The sequence below is a fragment of the Mobula birostris genome, chromosome 1 (genome assembly GCF_030028105.1).
Source record: "Mobula birostris isolate sMobBir1 chromosome 1, sMobBir1.hap1, whole genome shotgun sequence".
NCBI classification, from domain to species: Eukaryota; Metazoa; Chordata; class Chondrichthyes; order Myliobatiformes; family Myliobatidae; genus Mobula; species Mobula birostris.
Window position 1 is genome coordinate 111,778,076 of NC_092370.1, and position 19,323 is coordinate 111,797,398.

At 41.8% G+C, this 19,323-nt stretch overlaps 1 protein-coding gene across 2 annotated transcripts in view; it reads right to left on the minus strand.

Moving 5' to 3' along the window:
• Positions 1 to 19,323, minus strand: part of LOC140198941 (uncharacterized) — a 64,915-nt gene that overhangs the window by 38,897 nt on the left and 6,695 nt on the right. The window contains exon 1 of one of the 2 annotated variants that reach the window (XM_072260241.1): positions 38 to 173. The exons of the other annotated variant lie outside the window; for it this stretch is intronic. The gene's annotated coding sequence lies outside the window, so the exon portion shown is untranslated. Of the gene's footprint in view, positions 1 to 37; positions 174 to 19,323 lie in introns of those variants that run through there. 2 annotated transcript variants of the gene reach the window in all.

The following is a 19,323-nucleotide window of genomic DNA, read 5'->3' on the forward strand; positions in this document are numbered from 1 at the left end:
TTCGGCATAAACTCAGTTACATAAATCCATCCTTTACCTCCACCTCGTCATAGTTGATTGGTGCGTGTCTTTTATCCTCCCCTTTTTGCAGCAAGGACAGATGGCTGGCTAATTACAGGGGATGAGTGGAATGCTATCTGTTTGCATTATCAGATAATGCAGCCATGCCAATTCTGTTCAGCAGCCTGGGTTTAGAAAGAGCTGCTGCAGTGTGTTGGCTGCAGTGCGAGGAGGTAAGGGGAGGAGCTCCAGATGGCACCTTCGTCATAGACAGGCCTCAGGGTATAAACAGATGGCACTGCCTCTGCAGCCAGGCCTGCCGATTGTCTGTGAGTTGATTTAAACAATGCATTGGGTGCAAGGAGCCATTCAAAAAGGAGCAAATGTCTCCAAGGACTGAATATATATTGAAAAATAGAGATTTGTTAGGGGGAAAAGAAATCACAAGCCAGTAGTGAGGCAAATACATCATAATAATAAAGGGTTCTGTCTGATTTTAAAGTCATTTCTTCCTGGTTCAGATTGTGAGCCACATTGGCAAGGTTATATGAAGGCAAAATGCTGCTGGTGCTGAGAATTTAAAAGAAAAACACAGAGGGTACGCAGCTAATCAGGCGGCAGAACTTCCCAAGCATTTTGTAATTGATTTACTTACTTATTTATTATTTTTTTTCTCTCTTCTATATTACGTATTGCATTGAACTGCTGCTGCTAAATTACCAAATTTCACGTCACATGCAGGTGATAATAAACCTGATCCTGATTCTCAGCATTTCTGTTTATTACTGGCAAGGTTAATTTTTGTTTTGCCCACCCCCCCGATTAAAGGTGGGCTTTTCTCATCACAAAATGCTTTGACCCATTGCTTGAAAGATTATCAAGACTTGGCCGTATAGCGCGAGCTGCAATCACGTCTAGGCCCAGACTATCACGGCACTCCACTTCATCAACATGTATCTGTGATCAATGTGAGGTCAATCCAGCTGCTTCAAGGCTTTTTTTCAGGAGATCTCACAAGCTACTCCTTTTATCAGACAAGTAGATTTTGCTGGCCTGCCAGGGGTATGGGTAGAAGCAGGTACAATAGTACTTAAGAGGCTTTCAAATGGGCATATGGATAAAAACCGGGAATGGAGGGATATGGATCACGTGGAGCCAGAAAGGATTTGGTTTATCGGCACTGTGTTCGGCACAGACATCACAGTGCAGAGGGCCCCGTTCCAGTGTCGGGATGTTCTGTGTTCTTGAAATCATGGCATAGAAGCAGGTCATAGCTCACATGGCACCAATTATTTACGCTGTTATGCATGCTTTATTTATTAATACTTTTCTTCCTATCCCTCCGTTTCTCCGTCCATCCCTTTCTCCTACATGTGAGCACCAAACCTCCCCTCATTGCTAACCACTCAGCCACTCCACGTGGCAGCATGCTCCTCATTCTAACACTCTCTGTAAGAAGAACAGCCAGCTACATTCTCAAAGTTCAAAGTAAATTTATTTTCAAAGTACATATATAGAAACCATAGGAAAAACTACAGCACAGAAACAGGCCTTTTGGCCCTTCTTGGCTGTGCCGAACCATTTTCTGCCTAGTCCCACTGAATAGAAACCATATGTTACCATATACAACCCTGAGATTTATTTTCTTGCAGACATACTCAGTAAATCCAATAACCATAATAGGGCCACAACCAATATGTAAAAGACAACAAAATGTGCAAATACAAATAGAGAGAAAAAATTAATAATAATAATAATAATAAATAAATAAAATAAGCAATAAATATCGAGAACATGAGATGAAGTCTTTGAAAATGAATCCATAGGTTGTGGGAACAGTTCAGTGACGGGGCAAGTGAAGTTAACCCCTTTGGTTCAAGAGAATGATTGTTGAGGGGTAATAACTGTTCTTGAACCTGATGGTGAGAGTTCTGAGGCTCCTGTACCTTCTTCCTGATGGTGTGAGTGAGAAGAGAGCATGTGTGGTGGGAGTCCCTGATGATGGATGCTGCTTTCCTGCAACAGCGCCCCGTGTAGATGTACTCAATGTTGGGGAGGACTTTACCCATGATAGACTGGGCCGTATCCACTACATTTTGTAGGATTTTCCATTCAAAAGCATTGGTGTTTCCATACCACGCTGTGATACAGCCAGTCAATATGTCCACCACACAACTATAGAAGTTAGTCAAAGTTTTAGATGACGTGCAGGATCTTCACAAACCCTAAGGAAGTGGAGGGACTGCTGTGTTTTCTTCGTAATTGCACATGTGCTGGGCTCAGGACAGATCCTCCGAAAGGATAACTCCAAGCAATTTAAAGTTGGTGACCCTCTCCACCTCTGATCCCCCAATGAGGAATGACTCATGGACCCCCTGTTTCCTCCTCCTGAAGTCAATAATCAGTTCCATGGTTATTGATTCATCACCAGCTCCTATATGCTGATTGATCACCACCTTTGATTCAGCCAAAGATGGTGGTATTGTCAGCAAACTTAAATATAGCATTGGAGCTGTGCTTAGCCACACAGTGGTAAGTGTAAAGCAAGCAGAGCGGGGGGCTAAGCACACAGCCTTGTGGTCCATCTGTGGCAATGGAGATTGTGGAGGAGATGTTATTGCCAATGCAAACTATTTGGGGTCTACAAGTGAGGAAATCAAGGATCGAGTTGCACAAGGAGGTATTGAGACCAAGGTCCTGAAGCTCATTGATTAGTTTTGAGAGGATGTAAGTATTGAATGCTGAGCTGTAGTCAATAAAGAGCATCCTGATGTATACACCTTTGCTGTCCAAATGTTCCAGGGCTGAGTGAACATCTGATATTCTGATGGTTATCTAATATTTGTGCCCTTTGTTTCGGTCTCATGCATAAATGGAAACATTTTCTCACATCAATTTCCAACACCACGATGGATGGGTTTGAACTCAAAATGTCCAACCTGCCAGTCAGATACGGTTTTCCTGATATTAACATTGAAATATGATTGCACAGATTCCATAAATCTAAAATGCTTAATGTGAGTGAGAGCTGTTCAAGGCTTCGGAGGTTTCCTGCGATCATTACTACACAGTCTTTCTGTAGTAATTCAGCCACAGGCTGGTTGTGAGCCAACATGCAGTTTTCTGTAAGGGGCTTTATATATATACAGTATAGTCATGACTGGTCGTCCTTCATGTCAAAAATTCAGTGGTATCATACTCTTTCTGGGAAATAAACATTGCATGGTTTCTCCACTCTTCCAAGCCCATTGTGGCTAAATATTAAATAATATCAAAAAGTGCTTGAAGTTATCCCGATGAGACCCAAGGTGGATTGGCAGACACCTTCACTAAGCACCTACGCACCAACTGCCTGAAAAAGCGAGCTCTCCCAGTGGCCACCCACTTTAATTCCCATTCCGACATGTCAATCCATGGCCCCCTCTACTGTCGCAATGAGGCCACACTCTGGTTGGAGGAGCAACACCTTATATTCCATCTGGGTAGCCTCCAACCTGATGGCATAAACATTGATTTCTCAAACTTCCAGTAATTGCCCATCACCCCCCCTTCACCATTCCCGTTTCCCTCCCTCACCTTACTGTTACTACCCTCTAGTTCTCCTTCCCCTTCCCTTACTTCCATGGCCTTCTGTCCTCTCTTATCAGATTCCCCCTTCTCCATCCCTTTAGCTCTTTCATCAATTGACTTCTCAGCTCTTTACTTCACCCCTCACCCTCGCCCGATTTCACCTATCACCTACTACCTTGTACTTCTTCCTCCCCTCCCCCCGCCTTCTTACTCTGACTTCTCATCTTTTCTTCTCCAGTCCTGATGAAGGGTCTCAGCCCGAAACGTCAACTGTTTACTCTTTCTATAGATACTGCCTGGCCTGCTGAGTTCCTCCAACATTTTGAGTGTGTTGCTTGGATTTCCAGCAACTGCAGATTTTCTCTAGTTTGTGAAGTTATCGTAGCTCATCAGCCTGAAATATTGATTCTGTTTATCACTTCATGGATACTGCCTGATCCGGCACTTCCTATTTCTCCAAACAAGAGAAAATCTGCAGATACTGGAAACGCTATTTTTATTTTGGATTTCAAGCATCATGGTGTTATGCTTCTGGCTGAATGTTATCTCTTTTGTCATGGATTCAAGCCCTGCCCAGAGAAATGAGCACAAAACCCCAGCACTTCAGTGGAGGAAGTCCCATGCAGGCAGAGGCGTGGTCTTTTAACTGTCATGTCATCTTCACAGCTCCTTGGTGAGTCAGCTTCAAACACCAAAGGACTTTGACCACAATGATGGACACCATCCCAAGGTGAAGGTCAAAGTTGAGGCCCTGCCCCAGACTGAAGGATCTAGACGTACATGAAGGGAATCTATCCCAAGGAGATCAAAGATCAGGTGAGAGCACCATTCAAAGATGGTGATGTATTTTGGTAGGACTAATAAAACTAGTGTATTTACAATGAATGGTAGAGCCCAGAGCATATCGAGGATTAGAGGAAACTTTGTATATATCTTCAAGGATGCTTGAAGGTGGCAGTACAGACAGATAAAGTGGGAAAGATGGTATATACAATTCATTATTATCATGGCATATAAATTGAGAGCAGGAGGTTATGGTCCCACTTTATAGAACAGATTATAAGATTAGCTTTGTGTCAAATCCAATCAGATCAGATCCAACATTGAACATTGGTTAAACCACATGCAATTCTGGTGGCCACACTATTGGAAGAACACGATTGCCCTGGAGGGGGATCAAAGGAGATTCACCAGGATTTTGTCCGGGGTGGTGCATTTCCTTAATGAGGAGAGAGTGGGTAACTTGGGTTTGTTTTCTTGTAGAGCAGGAGACTGAATGGAGACCGGAGTGAGGTGTTCAAAATTACAAGGGCATAGAAAGGGTAGAGAGTGAGAAACTTTTCTCATTGTACCAGAAGTGCCCAGTACTGGAGTGCACTAGTGTAAGGTAAAGGGTAGCAGGTTTAGGGAGGATCTGAGGAAGATTTTCTATTTCTATCAGAGGGTGTTGGAATCTGGAACACACTATCTGACTGGGCAGTGATTCTACGTACTTTCACAGCACAAAGTATCCAGACAAACCCTTGGTTTGCTAATGCTTGAAGGCTTTGGGCCAAATGATGGAAGATTAGATTAATGAAGATAGGGATTTGGCGGTGAGCATGAAGGGTCGGCTAAGCCTCTACAACACGGTGAATGCAGTAGGGAAAAGAAGTAAATCAGAGTCACGGAAAGAAACATAGTTAAGAGATTTGCAATTTCAACCTTCCCCTGAAGATACAGACCAGCTGCAGTGAGGTCTGATTCCATCAGTAATACATCTATGGGAAGAAGCAGCAGTGATCAATAAACAGCAATTTATCATCATTGTAAAGGAAGCAATGAGTGGTGATCTGACGCTATTGTGTGAGCAGGAAACTGACTTGTGATCATCTCGGAGAGCTTGTTTTCAAACTGCCCGGAAGGCAGCACTGTTCCAGTGTGTGTCACAACACATGTTGAGTCCCCACCTTATTGAAACGCACTGCCATCTCTCAGAGATTTAATTAGGTCTCTGTGTTCTCGTGCAAGGAACATTCTGGAACAATCGCAAAGAGAGCTCCCGGATCACGCCATAATGGCTTGAGACATTATTGTGTGCCTGCTTTTCGAAGAAAACAATTGAAAGGCAGATCAGTTAAAATTGCACAGCCATTAGATTGGAGATACAGTACCCTCCGGCTGAGGGGTGTGGCATGATCATCAGACTGCATTGCTGGGGCAAATCATTGCTAATGTGTCACTCATTCAGCGCAATATAAAATAAACAATAAGATGCAAAATAAACATTTATAACCACAAACAAGAGAAAATCTGCAGATGCTTGGAATCCGAGCAACGCACACAAAATGCTGGAGGAACTCAGCAGGCCAGGCAGCATCTATGGGGAAAAAAGTACAGTTGATGTTTCAGGCCAAAACCCTTCGGCAGAACAGCCACACTTTTTTTTTCCTCAAGCAGAGATTTGCTATTTTCACCTGGTTTGTAGTGCATAGGAATTCAACATTAGATATTGGTATTACAATAGCAGGCTGGGTGAAACTTTCCCTTTGGCCAGCAGGGACGCTACACAGAGGAGTTGACATTGAGATACACACTAGTAACGTGGCACTGGAGGTGAATGACTCATTCCTTACATCTGAGATACAAGGAACGTGCAAACATCTGTACGTTACCTGAGAGCGAATCACATCCCCAGAGTACGGCGTACATTGAGGGATGACACAGCAATACATGAACTGTACCTTACCAGATGCGAGCAAATCACTCCATCATCATCTGCAGCTTGTACATTTACAGGAGCTGGATGCTGCAAATTTGCTTTTCTCCAGTGTGCAATCAAAACTCTGCATCTACAGCGGCTTCTGAGCTGAAATAGAAACCTTTCTATTGATTAACTGATGCACTTTAAGCTTCTCTACTGCACTCAGACAGGAAAAGCTTTTAACCCAATTACTGATTCTGCCTTGATGCGCTGATCTCATTGCCGTTCCTGTACATGATGAGTGAAGGTGGAGAAATCATCCTGTGGCTCAAAAAAAGCTTCTCTCACCAGGTTTCATCAGTGGAAGCATAGCGTGTAGAAGGAAACCGTTCTGGCCGCTACTTTTCTGCCACTTCTTTTCAAGTTATTTGGAAATGGTTCCTCTCCACTATTTCTTTTTGCACGTGGAGCTTCAAATTTACCTTCCCAATTATCTAGCCAATTTTCTTTTAGTAGTTACTTTAGAATCAGCCGCTACCCTGCTTCCCACCTACACACTGCACTGAATAATCATTAAATAAACCCTGATCTCACCTGAATTTCTTCCATCAATTACCTTGTTTAGGTTCTCTGGTTATTGACTAGCATGCCAGTGGAAATGGTTTGGATTTGTAAGCATTTCCATTGTATCTTCAATGCTTTGAGAACAATCCTAGATTGTTTCTTCTCCTCCATCTTCCCTGGTGACATTCCAGTAATCTCTTTGGTATTCTGTCCAAGATATTGACGTACACTCAGTGTCCACTTTATTAGGTACACCTCATTAATGCAAATATCTAATCAAACAATCATGTGGCAGCAACTCAATGGACAAAAGGATGCAGAAATGGTCAAGAGGTTTCGTTGTTCAGACCAAACATCAGAATAGGAAAGAAATGTGATCTAACTGAGTTTAACCATGGAATAATTGTTAGAGCCAGACAAGGTGGTTGGAGTATATCAGAAACTGCAGATCTCCTGGAATTTTCACTCACACCATTCTCTAGAGTTTACAGAGAATGGTACAAAAAACATCCAGTGAGTGGCAGTTCTGTGGATGAAAACATATTGTTAATGAGAGAGGTCAGAGGAGAATGACTAGACAGGTGACAGAAAGGTGACAGTAACTCAAATAAATACACATTACAATTGTGATGTGCAGAAGAGCATCCCTGAAGGCACAACATGGCAAACCTTGATGTAGATGGGCTACAGCAGCAGAAGACTATGAACATACATAAATACTTTATTAGGTACCTCCTCTACCTAATAGATAGACAGATGGTTATTTTACTGATTCCAAAGGAATTTACAGCGTCACAGTAGCATTCCAAGTGCACAGATATACAAATGTACAAATATTAGAAGAGAAGTAAGAAAGAATAGAAAATAAGTTACCTCAAACAGTCTAACAGAAAGGGGTCATCACTTCCCCAGCTATAGGTTGACTCATTATAGAGCCTAATGGCCGAGGGTAAGATTGACCTTATATAGCACTCTTTGGAGTAACACAGTTGTCTTAGTCTATTACTAAAAGTGCTCCTCTGTTCAGCCAAGGTGGCATACAGAGGGTGAGAAACATTGTCCAGAATTGCCAGGATTTTCCATAGGATCCTCAGGAAGTAGAGGCAGCTCTGGCCCTTCTTGTACTCAGCCTCTGTGTTGGTGCTCCACTCAAGTCTGTCATCCAGGTGCACCCCAGGTACCTGTAGGTCCTCGCCACATCCACGGCCTCACCATCAGTAGTAACAGGGAGCAGTGCAGACTGTCTTCCTAAAGTCCACCACCATCTCCTTTGTCTTACTGATGTTGAGCTACAGATGAGTCAGTTTGCACCATTTGATAAAGTCCTCCATCAGGGCCCTGTATTCATCCTCTCTTTATACACCCATCTACTGCTGAGTCATCAGAGAATTTCTGCAGATGACATGACTCAGTGTTGTATCTAAAGACCAAGATATACAGGGTAAACAGGAAGGGAGCCAATACAGCCCTCTGTGGGGTCCCAGTGCTGCTTATAGCAATGTCTGACACACAGCCCTTAAAGCATACAAATTGTGGTCTGCCAGTCAGGTAGACCATTATCCAGGATATGACGAAAGTGCTAACCTGCATTAAACAGAGCTTTTCCCCCAACAGTGAGAGCTGTATGGTATTGAAGGCACTTGAGAAATCGAAAAACATGATCCTCACAGTGCCTCCCTGCTTACCCAGATGGGAGTAGGTTCTGTTCAGCAGGTAGGTGACAGCATTGTCGACTACAATGTGCTCCTGGTAGGCAATCTGCAGGGGACCGAAGCTGATCTGACCAGGGGTTGGAGGTGAGCCAAAACCAGCCACTCTAGGGACTTCATGATGTGTGAGGTCAGGGCTTTCAGTTGGCCCTTGGGTACTGGGACCACACATAATGTTTTCCACACAGCTGGGACTCTTTCCAGGCTGGGACTCAGATTGACAACGCACTGAAGAACTCCACACAGCTGCTCAGCACACACCTTCAGGACCCTGAGTTTCAAACCATCTGGTCCCAATGCTTCGCCATGTCTGAATTTCTCCAGAACCCTTCTCACCTGCTCAGTAGTGAAATAAAATCCTTCAATTTGTCCTATATGATTCATTTAAAAGGTGCCATTCTTGCTCTGAGATCACAGGAACTATTAGTTCTCTGTAATCCCTTGTAAACGTGGCTTTTCCTAACTCGTAGGCCTCAGCAAATACTATGCTGAGATCCTGTAGGAGCTCCTCTGTCAGGACCCGATTAGATGAGGCAGCCTCAACATTGGAGCCTCCTCGCCATTGGGACAACTTTGAAAGAAAGAGCTCCACCACTGCCCTCATAAACACACAAAACAGTTTTGGGGTTGTCAAGCTGAAACATTTACTCGTTTGGTTCTCACAGGTGTGGCCTGACCGGCAGGGAACTTCCAGCATTTTCTGTCTTGTGTCAGGTTGTTGACTTTTTCAAAATATTAGTAATTAAGGCAAAAAAATTATTTTGGTACTTACAATTACGATTCAATAGCTGAACGAGTGAAGTGAGTGAAGAGATGGAATAACGCAATATTCAAATATGATTAAAGCTATTAATTTTTGCACAAGATAACTACCAGCGTAGAATGATTAGGTTGAAAATTGTTCCCCTCACTTGTCACTAAGTATGTTCTTTTGCTCATCAAAGTAAAGGGTGCAGAAAGATATTTAGGGAAGGGATTGCGTGCTCTGACATAGCAACCAATGCTGGACCCTCAACCTTTTACAATTTAGTGAACGTCCTGGATCAAGGCAGTGAAGGTTTGCTTTCTAAATTTGCTGATGCCACACAAATAGGTCAGAAAGTGAATTGTGGAGAAGGCCTAAGGAAGCCATAATGGGATGTAGATAGTTTAGCTGAAAAGCAGATAGATGATAAGAGAAATGTATTTGGGCAGAAAAAGTGAAAAAGGCATATCATCCAAATGCAGAGCCCTAGAATGTGAAGCAGTGTGGATGTCATTGTGCACAATTCATAAATCTTTAGTTTTCAGGCACTACAAGGCACTAGGCAAGGTAATAAAATGTCATTGCTCCCTGCTGGCTGAATTGAATTCAAAAGGAGGCTATACTTCAATTATATTGGGTGTTGGCTGAATTCTAGAACACAGAGCAAGGCGAGATTTGGCCCACAATTTTGCGGCCATGCCTGGAGTACTGAATACAGTATTTGTCTCCTATTTAAACACGTGCATAAGAAGCCATTCAGAAGGTTATCAGTGCAGGAATGCGAGGGTGAGGGGCACACTTTACTAGACTAATACGTCAGCAGGCCGTCTTGTGCAGAGATGTCAGACAGGCCGGCCTTATATTCAGTGGAGGTTAGAAGAGTAAAGGGGAGCGAATGAAAATGTAAGATCCTGAGAGATTTGGGAATGTGAAGAGGATGTTGTGTAAGAAGTTGGAATAAAGGGTCCCTGTTTAAAAATGAAGCGCCGCCTATCATGCAAATTTTCAGTGCTTTTTTTTAACTCATTCCCTCAAGGATCAATGGAGGCAGAGTCTTTCAGTAATTCTGAAGCAGAGAAGGATACATTCTCGATGAACGTGGAAATAAAAGGTTGCAGTGATTTGACTGAAACGATTAGATCAACAGTTTATTAACTGACAGAGTAGAACTGAGGGGCTGAATGGCCTAAAGCTGCTCCTGATTTCTATCCCTCCCCCTCCTGTCTTCTCCTATCATTTTGGATCTCCCCCTCCCCCTCCCACTTTCAAATCTCTTACTAGCTCTTCTTTCAGTTAGTCCTGACGAAGGGTCTCAGCCCGAAACGTCGACTGTACCTCTTCCTAGAGATGCTGCCTGGCCTGCTGCGTTCACCAGCAACTTTTATGTGGGCTTCCTGATTTATATGTAGTGCAAGCAACTACAGTCTCAAATTTCTCTGCAGTATCTTTCTTGTTTGAGAATTGCAACATTTGTTCAATCATTAATTCATTCATTCATTACTCTTTCCTGCTGCAAACTAAATATTCTAACATTTCCTGGAATATTGTTCAGATTATTTTAGCATATTTGTTATAATGCCAATTTCATGGTTAATTCCTTGTTTTTGTAATTAGAAATGAAGCACAGCGCAGGCATGCTGTCACATGACAACAAGGTTCAATGACATTGTGTTTAAAGTCATTCTAAGTAAGCAGTTTGATCACTGTTCTATTTCAGGTCTAAGGTAATCATCCTCTGCGATAGTTTAAATGGACTGAGCACCTCTCGGGGATAATACTTTGTAAGCTGAACCTGACCTTATATCAATAACACAACCAGAGAAGATAAAAACTCTGCCAGGCCAAATAGTTAAAACTTCTGAAAATTTCAGATGTGCCTTTTGAAAAACAGCAGTAGATCATCAGGTAAAGTCTGATGTTCTTATCCCGCTCTTTTGCTCAGTGCCGACACACTTAAAGTTTAGCTGTTACTTAAATATCACTCGCTCTAATCTCACTCCCTTGTTTGCTTCACTTATTTTATGGGAAAGGGTAATAGTGGAGATAAATTGAAGACAAAGGGAACAGATTATCAATATGGATAAAGTTCTGGATATCTGTTCAGGGAATTCAGGAAATTGCTAAAATGAAGGTAAGGAGTTGGGTGGGGCATAGTGCACCAATGTAAAATGGCAGTGTCAGTGCAAAACAGCCAGTAGTGTCACTGAGAAACTGTTGAATTACTGGGAGGCAAATGTGTCTTGGCTTTCGGTATTTTCTAAGTTCAATTGCAGGTATTTCTCATTTATCCAAAAATAGCATCCCTGACTGAATTAAAGTACTCATGGAAACGAATCAGCGAATTTTAGAAAAGTACAGCAACAGAAAATAGGGCACTTGGCAATAATTTTAGATCAACAAGGATTATTCCACTTTCAAGCTCACTGCCCATGTCCTCGTGCATTACAGCTTCAAATTCTCATTTATAATTACGACCTGAGAATCTCTGCCTTTAACAGCCTCACTGGGTTCCATTCCCCTACTCTTCCTTGGTGAAAAATGTTTTCCTCAATTCCACACCAATTATCTTGATCTCCGTTCTCCGGTTATTGACCCCCCTCAACTAGGAAAAATAGCTCCTTGTACACTCTTATCCCTCTTATAATTAAATCTCCCCTCTGTTGGCTTTGTTCTAAAAAAGCTAATTCCAGCATGAACAATTTGCTACTCCAGCACCCCTTATACAGTACTGTGCAAAAGTCTTAGACACATGTATGGAAAAAGATCTGTCAAGCAAAGATTCTTCCAAAAGTAATGAACTGAAAAGTTTCTAAATATCAAAAAAAATCACTATAAAGAGCAGTAAACAGTAAGATTAAGAGTTAAACTAAATCAAACCTTGAGTAACACAAGGACACAGAGAACAGAAAACCTCGGTCAGAAACAGTCCAAACTAGGATCAATAATGACCGAGCACTGTGGGGGGGGGGGGCAGCATTGCCCCTTTAATGAAAGAATTCATGCCATGCTAACTACTCCCCCAAAACCAGACAAAACAATCAACCCAGAAAGTCAAACAAGTGTACGAGTTAATGAGGGTCCAGTGCCAGACTAACAAACCCTCGACCAAATACAAGTTATGCAAGGACATTAGAACATCAACCGAAAAAAAATGAAGCTATTAAATTTAACACCTGCAAGGTCATGGCGAGCTTTCATGGAAAACCAAATCAGAGACCATTATAAAAACAACCACGGCCTGAAGCAAAACAATCATTGATTCTCTAATCAGGAAATAAAAACAATGAAACTGTAAAAAAACATGATCTGTCAGAAACTATGATTAATGGCAAAGCAGACTCGATAGGTCAAATGGCCTAATTCTGCTCCAATGTCTTATGGTTTTACCTACACTTAATATTAGACAACTAAGTTCATAACATTGATATACATCAACTAGCAATGGAGCTAGGTAACCTATAACATATCCCTGATTCTAAAACCGTGCTGTCTACTGTCCTTCACTTTAATCTAAATTGGCACACCTTCATAGATGCAGTAAGCTTTTAGTTTTCTGATCAATCTCCCAATTACTTATTATAAAGAAAATTTGGGCTTTATCAAATCCCTTACTAAAAACAGTATGTCAAGAACAAACAAGGGACATCGTGGTAACGGATTGGCATTGGTTGCCCTGGTCAAGGGCGTCTCAGCTTTGTGGGCTGTGACTGAAATATGACTAAATGAATTTTACAGGGGATTCATGGAGGAAGGTGCAATACACATCCAGAGACCCTCGGTAAGTAACAGTGGCACAGCTTCACACAAGTACTGGAGGGCATAATTTACCCATAAAAATGTGTCCTTGCCCCAGAAACAATCAATTTTCCCAAGAGGTGATGGATGATGGATTCTGGCCTAGTGATAAAAATCTAGAAGCTAAGAGTTCAAGCATTATTGTAGCAGTTTATGAATGTGAAATGGTGCCCAAGAGTACAGAATAGGAGTGAAATCTCACCATAAAACACACACACAAATATCCTTAAAACACATGAACCTCAGAGTCTTCTATGATGTGGAACAAAGTGTGGCTTCACTCTTACTGTTCGTGGTTGGCTACATGTAAAAGCAAACCAAATGAGCATTTTGATTTCTTTTGGCATATGAGGCAGTTTGAGAGGCTAAGTGAGAACAAGCATCTCCAGGAAGCCATTGCTCAGCACTATCTAAACACAATCTGAATCATGTTTGCTGAAATATAATGTGTTATCTTGAAATGTTAACGTTAAATCAATCAAACTACACAACTTTTTTACATTCATTCACCTGATCGGGAAAGCTCCTTATTCTCCTTAATTGCTCTACGAAGCAAGATAGGCATTTTGTGTGTATTTCTTTCTGGTTGCTTCTTTTATTTAACAATATGAAAATGGATAGTGTTATTTTGAATGAAGGTGCATTCCAATACCTATATCATTCCAACACTGCATTCCATCTGCCACTTCTTTGCCCATTTGTCTAATCTGTCTAGACTCCCTTTTTCAATCCTACCCACCCTCCCTCACCTATCTTTGTATCATCCATAAATTTGGCCACAAAGCCATCAATTCCACCTTCCAAATCATGAGAACATAAGAAATAGGAGCAGGAGTAGGCCATCCGGCCCATCAAACCTGCCCCACCATTCAATAAGATCATGACTGATCTGTCCGTGAACTCAGCTCCATCTACCTGCCTTTTCTCCATAACCCTTAATTCCCTTACTATGTAAAAATCTATCTAACTGTATCTTAAATATATTTAGTGAAGAAGCCTCAACTGCTTCCCTGGGCAGAGAATTCCACAGATTCACCTCTCTGGGAAAAACAGTTTCTCCTCATCTCCATCCTAAATCTTCTCCCTGAATCTTGAGGCAATGTCCCCTAGTTCTAGTCTCACCTACCAATGGAAACAACTTTCCTACTTCTATGTTATCTATCCCTTTCATTGACATATAACATGTGAAGAAACAGTCCCATCACAGATTCCTGTGGAACACCATTAGTCACCAACAGCCACCCAGCAAAGGCTCTCTTTATTCCCACTCATTGCCACCTGCCAGTCAGCCAATTTCCTATCATGCTTGTATATTTCATTTAATACCATGGGTTCTGATCCTCTTTAGAAGCCTCATGTATGGTACCTTGTCAAAGGCCTTCTGAATATCCAAGTAAACAACATCCACTGATTCTCCTTTGTCTATCCTGCTTGTTATTTCTTCAAAGAATTCCAACAGGTCTGTCAGGCAAAGGTTTCCCCTTAAGAAACCATACTGACTCTGGTCTATTTTATCATGTGCCTCGCAGTACCCCAAATCTCTTAATAATGGACTCAATTTTGGATTTTGTGGCCGTTTCTAGACCACAGACCCAACACAACTGCAGATTAACAGCCTGCCTTATGGGTTTTCTTTAAGAGTTTTGAATATGAGGGTCTGGATGAATTTGGATTTTGGTAAAATCTTTAATACAATTCCTCTGGAAACGTTTGCATTGAAGGTAAAGTGAGTAACATTGAAAATAGTTTGCACTCGATAATTAATTGAACCCAGAAGGTTATAAAAATAGTATAAAGACCAACATCAGTGGGAGTCCATGGAGGCCTATTTGTTTAATTTATGTCTGCAGTTTATCAGCAATACTGTGGCAGATACTACAAAGTTAATGAAGGTGACAGATGAAATTTACAGCTAAACAGGGTAGGCTAAAGGAGGATATGTTTGCTCTTGGAAAGTAAGCAGACAGATGGTGGATGACTTTAGTGTAAAGGAATGTAAAAATTCATAAAAGAAGCTTAATTTCATTGCAAAATAGTAATAGAGATGCAGGAGTCCTGACTGATAAATGGTAAACTCACAATAAAAATGTCTGGTTGCATCGGAAAAGGGAGATCAAAGACTGGGACATTTTAAAAGGTTGATATTGAGCTGAAAGAGTAAAGGAACCATGGTGCTTTTTAGTCAAATGACTTGAGTGCTTTATGCATCATCATGGTGACATTAGTAGAGGAAGATGAGTTTAGTTATTGAAAAGATTCAGTAAAAGCAACCAGATGATTGAGAAAATTGTGTGAGTGCATTATATGAAGGGATTGCACAAACAGACCAGATTCTTCTTGGAAAAGAGAGCCTTGGTGATATGTTTGATATTTAGAAGCTTCTAAGTTTTCTCACAAACTTTCACAAATAGCAATGATTAAATAATTTGTTCTATTACATTGTCTAAGTGATAAATATTGGCTAGAACTCCCACTCAGTGGAATAGTGAAGTTAGCGGTGAAGCACTGGTAATCATTAATGTACAGATCTGTAGTCTCAAATTGAATATGTGATTTTCAGGTGTGATTAGTCAGTATATTGGGCTCTGTAAGGAGTATCTGAGTGTAGTATGAAGAAATGGGCTAGTGAAAGCATTATTAGGCTGGAGTATATGAAACATTATTTAGTGAGGCCCTACTTCTTGTTATCGTCTATGTATTATTGCCTGAGTAAAGACCTTTGAATAGTATTTCAATGAATAAGCTGATAATTTGGTGAGGTTTGACGGAAATACGCAGCTCCAAAATGCAAAGGGAAATAGCATTTAACTACCCAGCACTCTGCCATATGTGGTAATGGATGCCATGATGCTGACCAAGGTGTGTATTTCTCCTCCTTGTCTTTGTATCTGCCACTTCTTTCACTGTTTCTCTCCTCTACCTCTGCAGTTTCCTTTTCTCTCTCATATTCTCATCTCTAAATCTGTACTGGCTCTTTCTCATCCACTATCTCTCCCCTTTGAATCTCCACTTTCTCACTGTCTTACTCCCATTACTCTTCTCCTTTGCTTGCCTGATATGATTCTTTATCCCCTGCTATGATCGCTGCTTCAATTACTGCTCTTGCTCTTCCTGTCATTCTCCATCAGGACCTCACCACTGTGTATGAACTTGATTTCCAATATCCATTATCCCTGTAAATTTGCTTTTGGATCACCATGGTTACAGTGCCATTCACCATAGATAAAGCCCCTTCAGCCAAACAGGGCCGAGCTGATCAGGTGTCTTCCCAGCTGATCCCAACTTCCTGTGTTCGACCCATATCCTTGCAAGCCCTGTCACTGTCTGCACTTGTTCAAGTGCTTCTTAAATTATACTATGTACCAGCTTCAACCACTACCTCTGGCAGCTGATTCCATATACTCACCACCCTCTGCATGAATGAGTTGCCCCTTGGATCCATTTCACAGCTTTCCCCTCTCATCCTAAACCTATCCCCTCAGTTTGGGCTCCCTTTCCCTGGGGAAAAGACCATCTCCCTCCACCATAGATCTGCCTCCCATAATCTTAAAAAATTCTGTGAGGTTGCCGCTTAGTCTCCTTTGTTCCAAGGAATGAAGACCCATCCTCATCAACCTCTTCCCTATAACTCAGACTGTCTAGTCCTGACAAAATCCACGTGAATATTTCAGCACCATTTCCAATTTAACCGCATCTTTCCTATGTGTGATGGACAGTTTGCAGAAATCCACCATGCCATGCAAAGTACTAAGTGCAGTCCTCATGCAACTGTACAGAAAAGTGAAGCTCACCTGAAACTTAACATGGTCACCCGCCATCTCCTGTGAACTCCCTGTGGTCACCCGCCATCTCCTGTGAACTCACTGTGGTCACTCACTATCTTCTGGGATCTTACCATGGGAATATTCACTATCCCTATTGTGATTCGCTCCAGTTATCCACCATCTCTGTGAGAGACACACTCCCACAACTGTTATGCTGCTACCTCGTGGCCCCAGAGGCTCAGGTTCGATCTTGACCTTGGGAGTTACCTCTGAAGAGTTTTTACATGCTTTCCATGACTGTATGTGTTTCCTCCAGGTACTCCAATTTATGCTCACGTCCCAAAGATTAGATTAGATTAGATAATGAGGACACGCAGTCCTCTTTTATTGTGATTTAGTAATGCATGCTTGGGAATGTTGGTAGGTTAATAGGATACTTTAAGTTACCACTTAGTGCAGGTTAACAGTAAAAAGATTCAAAAGGGAGTTGAAAGGCATGTGTGAGAGAGAATAAATTACAGAAGTTTTGGGAAATAAAGACAGAGGTATGGGATGAATGGGATTGCTCCCATGGATTCTATGGTCTAATGTTGTTTTAAGGTAGGATCTCGCGCATAACTCACTCCCAACACTCATTATCCCCCATGTAGCTCTCACCCGACATTCACTATCTCCACGTCACTCATTCCTGACTCTCAATATCTCATAATTCTCATTGTCTACTGTGTAACTCACTGCTGACACTCCCCAACACCTGAGTAACTTATTCCAGGTACTCACACTCCTCATAAGTGACCAATTGAGGGGGAAGGTGAGTGGGTTGTGTGAGGCGGTATAGGTCATCAATTTCTTCAACATCTTCCCCCCCCACCTTTTTCTGTTCCCCATTCTGTTTACCCACACTCCCTTTCACCTCGCCTGCACATTCACTTCTCTCTGGTTTCCCTGCTCCTTCCCAAAATGTCTTCTATGAGATTCCTCCTTCTTCAGCCCTTTTTCTCTTCTATCTGTCCATTCCCAGCTTTTATTTCATCCCCTCCATCTTTTCCCTCACCTGGCCTCTCCTATCACCTGCCAGCTTGTACTCTTTCCCCTCCCCTCAACTTGTTCTGTCTTCTGCCCCCTTCCTTTCCAGTCCTAATGAAGTGTCTCAGCCAAAATGTTGACTGTTTTTTTCCCTCAATAGATATGCCAGACTTGCTGAATTTCTCCAGGATTTTGTGTGTATTGCTCACTAGATAGATTATTGATCCCAAAGGAAATTTCAGTGTCACCGTAGTATTACAAGTGCACAGATATACAAATATACAAGCATTGGAAGAGAAGTAAGTAATAATAAAAAATTAAGTTACCTTAAACAGTCTAACAGGAAGAGGTCATCACTTCTGGCAGAGTCTTCTGGCAGAGAGTAAGAATTACCTCCTATAGCGCTCTTTGGGGCAGTGCAGTTACATCCACACTAGACCGGATAATTTTGAAAACACTGGTTTTGCGTAAAAACGACAGGCATTCACACTAGGTGTTTTTAAAAATACCGCTGTCCACATTAAAACGGATATTTGGGTGAATCTCCTCCTACTGGGCATGCGCAGGACACACAGAAAACAAGCGAAGAGGAATCGGTATACTTGGTGTGCGTTTGTCCAGTTACAGACTAGAAAAACTTAAAAAGAACTTGCCAAACGAAAGACTTGGTGCGGGTTTGTCCAGGAACATTTCCTACAGCCATAGTCTCTTCACCGATGAAAGGGACAACAGCTACAACTAAATGCAAAAGTGAAATTTGCTGTTACCTCATTTGTTTGTCTTTACTTTTGCCATGTCTTTGTGTATTATTTTGCTGTATTTAACATGTGCAATAAAACGAGTTACTGGGCAAAAGTGACAATTGCATCTATTGAATGTTTGCACAAGCAATACATTAATAAAGCACCTTGTTAAATGTATAAAACATGTCTGCATCAGTGTTGTCTTGTATTTCCATACAATGTTACATTAGGCTGTTACACATCTATTGTCAGATATTGTTGTGGTGTTGGAGATTGTGTTCAAGAAGACAATGAAATGCTGCGCTGCCACCACCATTTGTTCCGGCACGTCATGACAGCATTTTTTAAATTAGCCGGTTACCCCGTACACACTACAATGGCCATCCAGTGTTTTCAGATTTAAACACTCTGGAGAGTGTTTTTGAAAAGCTCCATTTTTGGGGGAGGAAAACGCCGTTTCAGTATGGACGGAGGGTCAAAACGAAGAGAAAAAGCTTCGGTTATGGATTTATCCGGTCTAGTGTGGACGTAGCCTTAGTCTATTAGTGAAAGTGTTCCTCTGTTAGCCAAGGTGGCATACACAGGGTGAGAAATATTGTCCATTATTGGCAGGATTTTCCGTAGGGTCCTTTGTTCTACCACAGCATCCAGTGGGTCCAGTTTGACTCCTATAACAGAGCCAGTCTTTCTCATCAGTTTATTGAGCCTGTTGGCATCACCCATG